Source organism: Protopterus annectens, chromosome 1.part0, assembly GCF_019279795.1.
Source record: "Protopterus annectens isolate FY-2018-M chromosome 1.part0, PAN1.0, whole genome shotgun sequence".
Classification (NCBI taxonomy): Eukaryota; Metazoa; Chordata; order Ceratodontiformes; family Protopteridae; genus Protopterus; species Protopterus annectens.
The window spans coordinates 1,376,419,863-1,376,434,714 of NC_056725.1; the positions used below are offsets into that span (position 1 = coordinate 1,376,419,863).

At 44.7% G+C, this 14,852-nt stretch overlaps 1 protein-coding gene across 1 annotated transcript in view; it reads right to left on the minus strand.

Annotated features, from left to right (window-relative positions):
• RNGTT (RNA guanylyltransferase and 5'-phosphatase) overlaps positions 1-14,852 on the minus strand; it is a 2,413,358-nt gene that overhangs the window by 1,948,329 nt on the left and 450,177 nt on the right. The gene's annotated exons all lie outside the window — the stretch shown is intronic.

Genomic DNA, 14,852 nt, shown 5'->3' on the forward strand with positions numbered 1-14,852 from the left:
GCAATTCCCTATCCATTTTGAAATTGTCTGTTTGGAAATTGCTTTTCCTTGTGCACCAGCAGCATATGCCACCAACAGCTGATCAGTTTTTTTGTAGCTTTTAGTTCTGTCCAAGTAGTAGCACAACTGTCTGTGTATGTCCAGGGTGTGCATTAGTTTCTCCCCTTTGTTTTGTGGATTTGGAAAGAAGGTAGGCAGGTGAATAGCTTGGTTTAATGAGACCCTGGATACCACCTTTGGCATAAATGAAGGATTGGTTCTCAATGAGACTCTGTCCTGATGAAAAATAAGAAATGGCTGTACTGCCATGAGGGCCTGTAACTCAGATACTCTTCTTGCTGAGGTTATGGCCAGAAGGAAGGCGGTCTTCCAAGACAGCAACTGTAGTTCTGCAGATGCTGCTGGTTCAAAGGGAGGCAGAGTTAGTTTTCCAACACGAAGTTAAGGTCCCAAGTAGGCACTGGAGGTTTCCTTGGAGGATTGATGTTTTTAATTCCTCTTAGAAACTGTCTTAGGAGAGGGTGAGAAAAGACAGGTGGGTCAGTATTGTACTCTGCTGAAATTGCTGAAGCATGAATTTTAATGGAAGAGTAAGACAGGCCATTATGGAGCATTTCTGCCAAGTATTCCAGGATATGTGCCATGTTCATCACTGTCGCATCTAGGCCCTTTGTGGTGCTCCAAGTGTGAAATCTTTTCCATTTTGCTGAATATACCTTTCTTGTGGAAGGCCTGCGAGCTTCCATGATGATATCCTTCACTCTCTTGGATAGCTTATCCTGAGGAGGAGTTAATGTATTTTCCAGGCTGTTAGTTGCAAGGTTTTCAGGTTGGAATGCAGAGTTTTGTAATTGTGCTGTGTCAGGAGAAGTGGCCATTGAGGAAGAGGCCATGGCTTTGTGCGTGACATGCTCTTTAACAGTGGGTACCAGTGCTGTCTTGGCCAGTCCGGAGCTATCAGAATCACTTTTGGCTGCTCTGTCCTGATCTTCAGTAAGACCTTGGTCATTAATGGAAGAGGTGGAAATGCATACACTGTTAGAGTTCTCCAGCTGAAAGATAGGGCGTCCACTTTCCATGCTTGTGGGTGGTATGTCCTTGAGCAGAATTTCTTCAGCTGATGATTGTGGGGAGGCAAAAGATCTATGTCTGGCCTTCCCCATGATTGTGTTATCTGTAGGAAGATGTCTGGGTGCAGCATCCATTCGTGTGCATCCATGATATTTCTGCTTAAGCTGTCCGCCAGTATATTGTCTTTTCCTGGCACAAACTGGGATTGCAGCTCCATATTGAGTTTCAAGGAAAGTTCCCATAGATTCACTGCCAGTCTGCAAAGAGGGTAGGAATGGGTGCCTCCTTGCTTGTTTATGTACCACATAACTGTGGTGTTGTCTGTCCTTATTAGCAGGTGGCCTTGATGCAGAATGGGTTTGAAAGCCTCGATTGCATGTATCACTGCCAGCATTTCCTTTTGGTTTATGTGCATGCGTAGCTCCTTTTGTGACCATAGTCCTTGAATACATCTGCCCTCCATGTGTGCTCCCCAACCGTGGTCTGAAGCGTCCGTTGTAATGGTTTGGCTGGCTATTGGTTTGCTGAAGGGCAGACCCCTGTTCGACTGGCTTGCTTGAGCCCACCACAGAAATTCCTTTTGGAGGCATGGAATGAGTGGGATCAAAGTTTCTAAGCTGTGACTGTGCTGAGTCCATAAACTCCTTAGGTACCATTGTAGTTTCCTCATATGCAGCCTTGCTTGTGGAATCAGAAGAATGCAAGATGCCATGTAACCCAGGGCCTGCAGGAATTTCCTTGCAGTCAGCTGAGTTTGTCTTGTCAGATTCTTGAAGTAATCCGGTAGTTGTCTTTGTTTTTCTTCTGTGAGAAAAGCCATTTGGGTGGTTGTGTCTAGATCCGCACCCAGAAAAGTTATTCTTTGGGATGGAACAAGTCTTGATTTGTGAATGTTGACTGTATATCCCAAGGCCTGCAGTAGGTGGATGGCATAATTCAAGTCCTTTACCAAAGTATATTGGCTGTCCGCTTGTATAAGGCAGTCGTCCAGATATGGGTATATTTGAATCACCTGAAGTCTGCAGTGTGCAATTACTGATGCCAGGCATTTCGTGAATACTCTGGGCGCAGTAGATAAGCCAAAGGGCAGTGCTGAGAATTGATAATGCTCTGAACCTGCAAGAAATCTGAGGTGTCTTCTGCAACTTTGTCTGATAGGGACATGCAGGTATGCCTCCTTGAGGTCTAGAGTCACCAGCCAAGACCCCTTGCCCAGCATGGGAAGGAGTTGCTGTAGAGTCAGCATTTTGAATTTTGGCACAATGAGATAAGTATTCAGTGCGGACAAGTCGAGAATAGGCCTCCATTGATTTTCTTTTCTTGGAACAAGGAATAGTCTGGAGGAACCTTTTCTATAGCTTTCATTTGCATTAAGTTGGAGACTTGTTTCAAAGCCTCTGCCCTTTGATTTGGTGGCAGGTCTGGCATGCCTTTTCTTTTTGGCAATGTGTGAAAATGGAACCTGTATCCTTTGTCTATTATTTGCAGTGTCCATTTGTCTCTTGTAATACTGTGCCAATTTTCTGAGAATAAGGAAAGCTTTCCGCCCAAAGGTGCTTCTAATTGAGCCCTGGTTGGCGGAGTCAAAGCAAAGTCATTGAGTCTGTCCTTGTGCAGCAGTTGAAGGTCCTGCACTACCTCTCTGGTTGGGAGGCTGCCATTGACGCCCTCTGTAGGAGCCTCTAGCTTGCCCTCTACCTCTGGCACGCCTGTTCTTGCCTCTCTGGAATCTTTCTGTGTCCGGAAAGGACCAATTCTTGGTAGGCCAATTTCTGTTGAATCTTGGTGGTTGGACTTGTAGAAAATCTTTGACTGTTTGTACAGATTTTGCCTTTTCCTCAAATTTCTTTAAGACCTCCTGAGCAGTGGAGCCAAATAACTTTTGCTTTTCCAGTGGAGCATCCAGAAGCTTAGCTTTAACATGGTCTGGCAGAGATTGTTCCTTCAGCCAAGCATGCCTACGTATGATTGCACCTGTCATAGCTGACCTACATGAAGCTTCCAATGCATCATAACCACACTGTAAGAAATGGTTGCTAACTTGCTGGGAGTTATGTACCAGATCCTGAAGTGATTTGCGATCTAGGGGTTCAGGAGAAGACAGTTTCTTATGCAATTCATCTAACAAATACTCTTGGTACTGTATCATATGAAATTGACAATTTAATGCCCTCATAGAAAGAGTAGCAGAAGTATACACTTTTTTACCCCATCTCTCTAAAGCCCTGGACTCCCTTTCAGAGGGGAGTGGATTTTTAGTAGTGGTAGCTGCAACCCCTTTAGCTCCCTGGGAAATAGTTTCTGGATCAGCAGAGTGGGCCTTGTAAAGAAAAAGATGCGAGTCTGGGACCCTGTAGTACCGGCAGGGGCCGGAGGAAGAGTGTCAGGGGTTATGCTAGACTCAGAGTACACATCATCAATGACAGTCAAAACAGGAGGAATAGCCAAAGGTCTATGCTGAGGTAAATGCAGAAAAGTTCTTAATCTTTTCCTGGAGTCAGAGAATTCCTGGCCCTGCCATTTGAAATGCTCTCTCATAGTGTGAAGGGTCTCCCCGAAGGATAGTTCTTCAGGAGGGGAGGCCGAGGGGATTGATTCCTCTGCATCAGAATCCTCGTAGGCCGAAAAAGCCTCCTCCTGGTAGTCCGAGAGAGCAGAGCCATCAGAGGCCTCCTCTGAGGAGTGGGGATCAGAGGGCTCAACCCTGGGCCTTTTGTCTAGAGGGGGTTGAGAGCCCCTAATTAAGGAGATAAGGTCCTCTGCTAAAGTTAGAATCTGAACTGGTAGAGGGTCCCTGTGGAATAACCCTGGGAGGCACAGCTTTTGTATGTTTAGCAGCTTTTAGCCCTGGTGAAAGCCTTTATGGACATGGATGCAGGAGGCCTAGCTGCACCACGTGCTGGTGTAGTTTTGTCTAGAGGAATGGTGTCGGAAGTTTCCAAGACACCAGTTTCTGAGGGAAATTCAATAACCAACTCAGCAGGGGCCTCCAGGGCCGAGGTTGTCGGTTGAGTGGTTTCGGGGGTCGGAAGTACCAAGGACTTGGTTTCAGCCGAGACAGACACACTCGCGGTAGGCCTGGCCGTGGTTTCTGCCGAAACCGCGGGCCGCGAGTTTCGGTCCTTGTCCTTCCGGTTCTTTGTTAAATGTGAAGTCGGAGTCTCCGACGGCATATTGTATGAAAAACTAGCCCCAAAAAATTCCTCTGCAAACTCCGCCCGATGTCTAAGAGTGCGTCGGTTGAAGGAAGCACAGGCTGAACAGGCCAAGACGTCGTGGTCTGGGCCTAGGCAGGGGAGGCAGTAAGAGTGGAAATCCTTATGAGGTATTTGTTTCCCACAAGTTAAGCAATTATTAACTTTATCTGACATCGGCTGAGGCAAGAAAGAGTCCCCAATGGGGTACTTAGCTTTGAAGTCTTCAGTAGCTGAATTACAGGAGCTGGCCGACCGGCACTTGCGAACTGCTTCTGCTTCGGGCACCACGCGGCAAGAAAGACTGAGGAAGATGGCGTCGGCTGACGCTTTTATACCCCAGGCGCTCTGATGTCGGGGAGAGGGCGACATCAGCCGACGCCGGACCCAGACTTTGGAATCCGGACGACTGAAGGGCTGCCTGAGGCAGGACAACCCATATGTGATGATTGCAGATACATCCTTGAAGGACATCCTCAAAATGCACTCTCTCGAGGCACTCCTAAAAATGGAGAACATCGATATCTGTGCAGTGACTGAGACCTGGTTCAAGGCTCCAGAGAGCACCCCTGCAATACCAGGCTACAATACTACACTTTTCTGCCACAAAACCAAGACCGAAACACTAAAGTTGGAGGAGTGTCCATATTCACCAAGGATATTCACACCTCCAGGCTAGTTGCCCAACACAACGCATCTGAAATTCTCCAGGTGCAACTAACACTAGGTAAGACTGCAATCTAAATTGTAGCTTGCTACAGATCCCCCACCATACCCCAAGATTCTCACTACACCTTCCTAAACATACTGGAAAATATTAAGATACAACCAAACACCCTAATACTAGGTGATTTCAACTACCCTGCCATTAATTGGGAAAACTACTCGGGTACCAACTCCTTTTCCCAACGGTTCTTGGAATTCATAAATTCCAACGCGCTTGAATCGACTAATCCATTGTCCCACCAGGGGCTCCAATATCCTAGACCTGGTCATTACCAACATGGGAGATAGATGCTCCACACCAGTGGTCACCCCCTCGTTGGTCAGGTCTGACCATAAGCAAATCACCCTTGACATCCACATCCCACCCCCACCCTCCAGTAAGGAAACCTCCTTAAAAAACTTCTCCAAAGCCAACACCATGCTACTGAAGTCAGAAGTGACAAACTTCACAACACCCACGCAGACGGGATCTGGAAGTTCGACTGCAGAATCCTACACTAAGGCACTGTACGAGCACATCCACTCGTGCATGAATCGTGCCATCCCAAATAGAACCATGATGCTCTTCTCCAAAAAAAGGAAGCCAATCTGGTGGTCCCCTACTATAAACAAACTATACAACAGAAGGAAGAAACTGTTGCAGAAAAGAGGAAAATCCCAGGATGCAAAAAACTCCCTCACCAGCCTCAGTAAGAAGCTGAGATCCCTCATAAAATCCTGAAAAGCTAGTTACGAAAATAAAATTGCCAAAGATTCCAAAGACACCTACAAGGCATTCTATAGTTATGTCAAGAATCTAAATGGCAATGCTCAGATCTGCTATGAACTACAACAGAATGGCATTAAATATACTGATCCCAAGGATATTGCCAATATCCTGGCAGATCGAGTTAGTGTCAACTTCACTCCCATCTCAAAACCAAAAGATTGCCAAATTCCGATAATCACAGCCACACAGGTAGAAACAGCACTCTCCAAAGCTAAGAATACAGCATCCATGGGACCAGATGACATCCCAGGCTGTTTACTACATGAACTACAAAATGAACTGGCACCCCACCTAAGTGTCATGTTTAATCATAGCCTCACCTCAGGCTTCGTGCCCACTGAGTGGCGCACAGCTACAGCTATCCAACTCCACAAGGGAGGATCCACCTTGGATCCCGGGAACTACCGTCCCATCAGTCTGACAAGCCTGATCTGGAAGGGCATGGAACGCATTATTATGGAACTTATAAACAAAGACATTGGCAACCTCCAGACACTGGACCCCACCCAGTTTGGGTTTGTGAAGGGACGATCTTGTCGCCTGAATCTGATTGACTTCTTCGAGTCAGACTCCAGAGCTGTGGACGAGGGTAAGGAGGTCCACACAGCCTATCTGGACCTCGCCAAGGCCTTCGACACCATCCCCCACTATGGAATCACAGATAAACTTACTAAGCTGGGCATAAATCCCTACGTCACTCGATGGGTTGCCAACTGGCTTACTGACAGAACCCAGACTGTAAAAGTAGCAGACTCCAAATCCAGCTCCAGACAAGTGACAAGTGGAGTACCTCAGGGTTCAGTCCTGGGACCACTTTTGTTTGGCATCTACTTCTCTGAAGTACAGGCCAACACTAAGGGACTCTGGCTAACAAAGTTTGCAGAGGACTGCAAAAAGGGAGCCATTATTGAATCCCCAAATGATGTGGATATTCTACAAAAGGGCCTTACAGAAACAGATGCCTGGTGCCAGAGCCATGGGCTCAAGCTTAATGCCAAGAAATGTATAGTCATTCCCTTTGGAAAAAAACATGTGCCCATGAACTACCACATAGGTGGCAGGACACTAAACATTGAAAGTGTGATGAGAAACTTAGGGACACAAGTGGACAGTGGTCTCACTTTCGATAACCACATCGCCACAACAGTCAGGAAATCCTTTTACGTGGCACACCTCATCACTAAGGGCTTTTCATCCAGAAAAAAGGAGGTCATTGTCCCACTGTACTCATCCCTCATTAGACCCATTATACAGTATAATGCCCCATTTGGTATGTACCTCACAAGACATCTGCAACAGCTGGAAAGGCCACAGAAATTACCTCACTAAAAGAATCACAGGCCTAAAGCAGATGCCATATGCTGACCGTCTAAAAAAAACTCCAGCTATACTCTGTGGCATACAGTCTACTCAGAGGCAATCTCTGCTTAACATACAAGGCCATGTCAAACCCTGAGCTGTTGGACATGCTCCACTTAAAGAAATCCCAATCCCTCAGAGCCACATGCTCCAGGGATCTAAACCTTATCATTACAATGAACAAAACATGCTGGAGGGATAGGTTCTTGACCCAGAGACTCCCCATACTCTGGAATAGACTGCCCATACATGTCAAGCAGAGCACCTCATTGGCCCTCTTCAAAAGGAACCTTGATGATTGGATGGGAGATAGGAAATTCACCCCGGAGATCATGTCAGTCACCCTGCTAGACAGGGGCCCAGAGAAGTAAATATTGTGGGAAAAAATTTCCAGGGAATTGTTATGGCTAGGCTTGCATAGGCCTTAGGGCCGATAGCCTAGTACCAACCTATGAACCTATGAATACCTTTTCCAGTACAGTGTTAAAGCAAAAGTGCGACATTTTTTTACCATTTCTTTTTTTTATAATTATGCAACCACCTTGTAAAGCGGGCTTGTTTATTCTAAAATGTGTAGTTTTTTCTTGAGGTACTTCAGTGGACCTAAATTTATTAAGCTTAATAAACTGCTAATGTTCATCATATTATTTCACTGCTGCAGTAACCTTCGCTATAGAGGTAAAATCCTGCAAAGGATAAAACAGCCAGCCAGCTTCCAAAGCTTTAGGGCATCTTCCAAACGTCCAAGCTGTCAGGCAGCTCAACACAACCTAACTAAAAGACAAGTTTAGGCACAAAGCCATTCAGATCTTTACTACCACCGAAGAGTACTGCTCATCTGAGGCTTCTGAGGATTGATGTTATATTGTGCTTTCCTTAGCTGGGCAGATAGGTTCCCTTTGGGGAAAAAAATCTTCAGGAAAGTTATTTTAAAGCTAGGAGTGCTGTATTTTAACCGAGACTTGAGACTATAACACTTTTAAATGGAGTACTCATTTTTCACTGTTTGTTTACTTTATACTGAGCAACTTTCCAATTACTTCCTAATTCCATGTCATCCAATCCCACTGTCCGATGATCCATTAGTTCTATACTTGCTTGCTATGTGGTCTGTAGTCTGCAACAGATTTTATCACAAAGTAACCAGAATGCAGCACAATCAGTTAGTCTGACAAGAAATCAATACAAAACACAGCTAAACTGAAGTAAAAGGCAAGATGGAACAGGTTAAGACTCTTAGTAAGGTGTATACTGCTTGGCAAACAGTGTAATAAAACAGATATAAAAAGTACAGTTGTGTACACTTACCATAAATGTATATGTTCAAGTTTATTCACTGTTGCAGTCATCACATCTGGGTTATCTGCTTGCAGTAGCCCTCAGTCAGCCTGATTATCAAAGTCTTGGGTCCTGCGTCGGTTGCTGTCTCATCTTCCGTGACGTCAGGTAGTCAGGGGTATAAAACATGTAGCCGACGCCATTACATCAGTTTTTCTTGCCCCAGATGTCAGGTCTCCCTCCTTCGTGGGAAGCAATTAAATATAAATATACAAGGTTATACCTCCAACAAAAAAGCAAATACACCAAAAAGCTTTTAAGTATAGTAGAGGAGAATAGAGGTATAGCCAAAAGAAGTCAGGGGTCTGGTGGGAGGGTAACCAGGACTGCAACAGTGAATACACTCGAACATCTACATTTATGGTTAGCGTACACAACTGTACTATGTTCTTCATGTTTCACTGTTGGAGTCATCACATTTGGGTAGATTCCCAAAGCTAAGGATGGGAGGAGGAATTTAGATAGCATTTGGACCAGCTATAAGGCCCTGCAGGACTGCAGTGACAAAGCCAGCTCTGGATTTAGAGAAAACTGGCAAATGGTAATGCTTGTGAAAGTATGTACAGAACTCCAGGTAGCAGCTTCTAGGATGTCTCTGGTAGGGACAGCTCTGAGAAAGGCTGTAGAGGTAGATGCAGCCCTGGTTGAATGGGGTCTAATCCCCTGTGGGATAGGTTTTCCATGGTGCTTATAGTAGAAATGAATGCAATGGCCTATCCATTTAGAAATGGTTTGCTTTGAAATAGCCTTCCCCTCTGCCCCTGCATCAAATGCCACTAGCAGTTGTTCAGATTTCCTTTGAGGTATAGTCCTGTCCAAGTAAAATCTAAGTTGTGTGTGCACATCTAAGGAGTGCAGTATCCGTTCCCCTTTGTTCTGTGGATTAGAAAAGAAGGTTGGCAAATGAATGGACTGATTAAGAGCCACACTGGATACCACCTTGGGCATGAAAGAGGGATTGGTTCTGAGGGACGCCCTTGTCCGCATGAAAGGCTCCACTGCCATAAGGGCCTGTAATTCAGATACCCTTCTTGCTGAAGTGACTGCTAAAAGGAAAGCTGTTTTCCAAGAAAGGAATTTTAACTCTGCAGTTGCAGCTGGTTCAAAAGGAGGAAAAGTGAGTTTTTCCAATACAAAATTAAGGTCCCAGGCTGGAGTTGGGGCTCTCCTGGGTGGTCTTAAGTTTTTGGCCCCTCTGAGGAACTGCTTGAGCAGTGGGTGAGAAAAGAGGGGTGGTTCTGTGTTGTAATGAGCTGAAATGGCTGAGGCATGAATTTTGATAGAGAAAAAGGAAAGGCCCTTGTGAAGCAACTAAGTTAAGTATTGAAGAATCTGAGGTAAATTGGGCGCTGCTGTGGCCATCCCTAGAGTTTGGTTCCAGGCACGGAATCTTTTCCATTTTTCAGAATAAGATTTTCTAGTACTAGGCCTCCTTGCCTCCAAAATGACATCCAACACTGGTTTACTTAGGGATGGTAACGGAGAGATTAGGTGATTAGCCAGGCTGCTGGGTTCAGGGTTTGAAGTTGGGGGGGGGGGGTGCAGAATCTGGCTCTCCTGCTGAGATAGCAAGGTAGGGGTCTGAGGTAGGTGCCATGGGGCCAGCTGCGACACACTGCGCAAGAGGGAGTACCAGTGTTGGCGTTGCCAGTCTGGTGCAATCAGTATCATCCTTGGTTTGTCCTGTTTGATCTTTAGTAGTACTTTGGAGAGGAGAGGCAGAGGAGGAAAGGCATAAACTGATACATTTTTCCAGCTGAAGGACAGAGCATCCACTTTTCAAGCTTATTTATGGAGAGTCCTTGTGCAGAATTTGTCCAACTGGTAGTTCTGGGGGGAGGCAAACAGGTCTATATCTGGGATACCCCATTTGTTGATCAACATGTTGAAAATATTTGGCTCCAGTTTCCACTCGTGTGGGTCCATGAGATTTCTGCTTAGTTCATCTGCCAGTGTATTTAGTTTTCTGGCAGGAACTGAGCCTATAGATGCATTTGGTAGCTCAAGGCTGTGTTCCACAGAGTCATGGCTAGTCTGCAGAGGGGGTAAGAATGGGGACCCCCTGCTTGTTTATGTACCACATAACAGTGGTGTTGTCCGTCTTTACTATTAATTGTCCTGGAAGAATGTGGTCCTTGAAGGCTGTCAGAGCATTCTGTACAGCTTACATTTCTTTTTGATTGATATGCAGGTGCATTTGACTTGGGTTCCATTTGCCCTGAATGCAGTTCCCTGCCAGGTGTGCCCCCCATGCATAGTCTGATGCATCTGTTGTTAGGGTTTGGGTGGCAGGGGATAGAGTGAATGGTAGTCCCTTGTTTTGGTGGCAGGCCTCTCTGCCCACCAAAGGAATTCTAACCGTAGGCAAGGTATGATAGGAATCATTGCTTCTAGATCCTGAGAATGTTGACACCACAGGCTTTTTAGATACCATTGTAGTTTCCTCATATGCAGTCTTGCATATGGAATTAATAGAATGCACGATGCCACGAACCCCACGGCTTGCAGTATTTGCCTTGCAGATAGCAGGGTTTTTGTGGCCACTAGTTTGAAGTAAGTTGTCAAATGAATTTGTTTCTCTGGCATGAGGAAAGCCATCTGGGAAGTTGTGTTCAAGCTTGCTCCCAGGAATGTAATTTGTTGACAGGGTACCAGATATGATTTATTTTTGTTTATGGTGTACCCCAGACAAGTTAACACCTTTTGTACAAATGCCAGATGATTCAGAAGTATGGCCTGGCTTTTTGCCTGAAGTAGACAATCGTCCAGGTATGAGTATATTATGTCTGCAAAATGCAATGTCTGGAGCTAGGCACTTTGTGAATACCCTGGGCACAGTAGATAAGCCAAAGGGCAGTGCAGAGAACTGACAGTGCATGCAGCCTGCTTTAAAGCGTAGGTATTTTCTGCAAGATTCCCTGATTGGTATGTGCAGGTAGGCTTCCTTTAAATCCAGTGTTGCCAACCAGGCATTTTTGCCTATCATGGGAAGCAACTGGTAAAAAGAGGTTAGCATCTTGAATTTTGGAATCACCAAAAAGGTGTTTAGGATAGACAGGTCCAGGATAGGACGCCATGAGTTGTCTTTTCTGGGTACCAGGAAAAGTCTCGAGTAGAAACCTTGTCCATTTTCCTCTTCTGGTACAGTCTGAATAGCCTTTAATCTTACTTGCGTTTAAGCCTCTGCCCACTGATTTGGGGGTACATCTGGCCAACCGTTTGGGGTTGGCAACGTGTGGAAGCGAAATCAGTATCCTTGGGAAACTATGTTTAAAACCCATTTTTCCTGGGTAATGAGTTCCCAGTTTTTTGCTTGCACAGCAATCTTTCCCCCTAAAGGAGCAGTCAGTTGAGAAGTGCTTAAAAGTTTTAAAGTTAAGTCATTGAGACAGCTTACCATAGGGGGGAGTCTTACTACTCCCTGATTTGGAAGTGGGAGCTCCCCACTGCTTAGCCCTGTGCGTACGCTGGGACTGAAGCCTGGGTGTTCTGCTGGTTCTGGGTTTGAACTGGGAAGGCCTGGAAGAGGCAGGAAAGGACCAATATTTTGAGGGACAATGCCTACTAAATCTAAGAGGCTGCACTTGTAAAAAATCTTTAACAGTTTGCATAGATTTAGCTTTTTCCTCCATCTTTTTAAGAACTACTTCTGCTTTGTCGCCAAAGAGGTGGTCGTGATTTAAGGGAGTATCCAGCAATTTAGTTTTAACATGATCTGGCAAAGACTGCTCCTTAAGCCAAGCATGCCATCCAAGTACAGACCTGGAGACAGCAGCCCTGCAAGATGCCTCTAGTGAATCAAAACCACATTGCAAAGTATGTTTACCAACTTGTTCAGCTGAGTGCATTAAATCCTGTAAATCTTTATTTGCAGCACAATCAGGAATCAACATAATTTTTTGTTTAAGCAATCCAATAATATGCTGCTGATACTTTAACATCTGAAACTGGCAATTTAAGGCCCTGATGGCCAAGGTTGCAGAGGTGTATACCTTCTTACCCCATCTATCCAGTGCCCTGGAATCTCTAACAGAGGGAGTAGGATTTTTGGCAGTAGTAGCCTTAATGCCCTTGGGTCCCTGTGAAATGGTCTCAGGATCCGCAGTAGGATTTTAAAAAGGAACTTGTGAGAATCAGGAACCCTGTAATATCCATCAGGTTTTTTGTGAGCAGGAGATAAAGAGTCAGGGGCCAAGCTGGATTCCGAAAAGGCACTGTCAACAATGTCCAGCACAGGAGGGATAGCTAAAGGCCTGTGTTGGGGCAGGAGTAAGAAATCTCTAAGCCTCTTTTTAGAATCAGAGTAATCCTGGCTTTTCCAGTGAAAATGCTCCCTAAGAGTATGCAAGGTTTCACCAAAAGAAAAATCCTCTGGGGGAGAAGCAGAGGGAATAGAGTCCTCTGCATCAGAATCCTCATAGGTAGATAAGAGTAAATCCTGGTCATCAGAGGAGACAGAAATTTCAGAATCCTGGTCAGAAGTATCATAAGCAAATTCAATCCTAGGTCTCTTAGAGGGGGAAGGGTTGGCTTCCCCTGATTAAAGTAATAAGGTCTTCAGCCATTCTTATCATTTGTTTTTTAGGCATAGATGCCTGACTATGCGGTCTGGGCGTCAGTTTCCTAGGCATGGTTTGAGTTTTAGGCCTAGAAGAAGAAGATGGCGTCGGTTTAATATGCAAGTCAGTAGGCCTGAACACACCCTCAGAAGCCGGTACCTGCACAGCAGCTCCAGACCCATCCAAGGTAGAGACATTCACAGGTTCCAAAGTTGAAGCACCTCACGCATACCGGACTCAGAATGAGTCGCAGTAGAGGCCTGCGAATCTGAAGTAGCGGGTATCAGGGGCTGCGAAACGGCCTCAATGAGTACCGGCGAACTGGCGACTTGCTTAGGAGAAGTGCCGTCGGCAGTTTTGGACCTAGGTGGCTTGTCTCTGTCTTTATCTTTGCATTTTTTCGGAATGTCGGTAGTCGGGTGGCTTACCAAAGACATATCTGGATAATTGAACAGAGTACCAAAATATTTAGAAGCGAAAATGTACAGACGATGAATAGTTTGCGGTTTTAATAAGGCACAATACCGACAGCAAGGTACGTCATGGTCAGGGCCTAGGCAAGGAATACAGTATGAATGAAAATCTTTATGAGGTATTTGCTTTCCACAAGAAATACAATTATCGACTTTTACTGACATCGGTTTAGAGCAAGAAAACGTTTCCCCAACTGGGTACTTAGCTTTTAGTTGAAGACTTCGGTTCTGAAACTCGAAAATGAAAATTTCAGGAGTCAGCCGACCGGCACTTGCGAACTGCTTCTGCTTCGGGCACCACACGGCAAGAAAGACTGATGTAATGGCATCAGTTGCATGCTTTATACCCCTGACTACCTGACTTCACGGAAGGTGAGACAGCAACCGACGCAGGACCCAAGACTTCGTTAATCAGGCCGACTGAGGACTACTGCAAGCAGATAACCCAAATGTGATGACTGCAACAGTGAAACACGAAGAACATCTAATAATTCATTGTCCACTATTGGATTGACTGAACAATTTCAGAAAGAAAACTACAGATGTGTGAATGACACACATTCTGGATTTGTCTAGAATACCAGTTAAAGAAAAGAAAAGAAAGGAAAAAAAAAGGAAATGAAACCATAGATGATTCAAAGTTGGTAAAGCACATCGAAGTTAGTAAAAACACAACCACTGTTGAACAGACAGTTGCATACTTCTCTAGTTCTTTGATTAAGAATTCTGAATAAATCCAAAAATAATAGTAAGACAAAGGATCAAACCAGAGACAGTTTTTTTTGTTTTGTTTTTTTAATATGGCTCTAATTCACTTAAAATGTTCACAGAATAACAGGTTTGGCATCAACATGCATTTTCTGAACAATAGGAAGCATGACATTCTGTCTGGCATTATTGACAGACTGCAGTCAACAGTGATTTACCAGAAATGCAAAACATTTACGAGGGACAGAACAAACCTATGAGGCAAAATCAGAGAGAGCTGATAGGTACGGACAGAAGGCAAAATGAAATGTCTCTGTGGCATTAACAAATTTAAAAACAATTAGAAAATTCAGTATAATGCACACTCTATCCCATTGTAGTAAAACGTTGTCTACTATGGAATGATAACTTTACTGTATCTTCATTTTCACAGAAGTGCAATTATTCCAATGTTGTCTTTTCAGCACTAATTCCTTGTGGTGTAACATGCAAATGCACTGTATCACTGAGGTAATTCACACATCTATAAGCTGTATTTATTTATTAATTTATGTCTGACTAAGTGATTGTACTGCATTCTGGTTGCTTTGTAATAAAATCTGCTGCAGACTACAGAAAATATGCCAATCCACTACAAAACTGTTTCTCCCTTCAA